This window comes from Seriola lalandi, unplaced genomic scaffold (assembly GCF_002814215.2).
Source record: "Seriola lalandi dorsalis isolate HSWRI2012SDOR001 ecotype SW California unplaced genomic scaffold, Sedor1 jcf7180002054899, whole genome shotgun sequence".
Taxonomy (NCBI): Eukaryota; Metazoa; Chordata; class Actinopteri; order Carangiformes; family Carangidae; genus Seriola; species Seriola lalandi.
In genome coordinates, this window is record NW_019525451.1 from 527289 (window position 1) to 528056 (window position 768).

Sequence of the window (768 nt, forward strand, 5' to 3'; positions counted from 1 at the left end):
CAATATACGATATTAGTTTATTCTAGATTCCAATTAAACCACAACATTTTCTTTATCTTCTTTAAAATGCAAAATAAAATATAATGTAAATATAAAGATATTACACAAGAAAATAAAAATCTACCAGAAATCCACAGCGGAGGAAGAAAACTCAGATATTTTTTGGTACAAAACTCCATTAAAAGTGGAATTACTGCATTCTTAATTTCACAGATGTAAAAGTATTATTGGCAAAATTACTTCAAAGTAAAACAGCTAATTTCTGCAGAATATTGTTATATTATAACACGGGATTATTATAATTACTGAGGGAGAGCAAGTTCTACTTTTTATAGACATTTTAATCTTTAATAAGATTCATTTTTAAGTTCATCACGTGTTGCAGTAGCTGAGTAGAAAGTAGCTTGAGGTGGAATCAGTCAAGCATCATGTGATCTGTCTGAAGAGCTGCAGTTCAGCTTCAATCCGTTTTTGGTTAATCAATACACTGTTTTGATTATTATGGTTTGACCCAGAATACGATCATGTAATTTCAAAAGTGCTATCGCTGCATTTGGTTTGTAAAGGCTCTTAATCTGCTTGTTTATTTTTTGTATAATTTACTAATATATAATCCTTCAAATCTAAAATGGGAATTATTTTTCTGAATTCTTCCACTTAAGAAAATAAAGATGTCTCTTTCAATTTGACTACTGCAAAGAATTATTCACACACCCTCTACAAACCTTTCTCCTTATATATGAAACTGTAATATATTCTCAACACAAG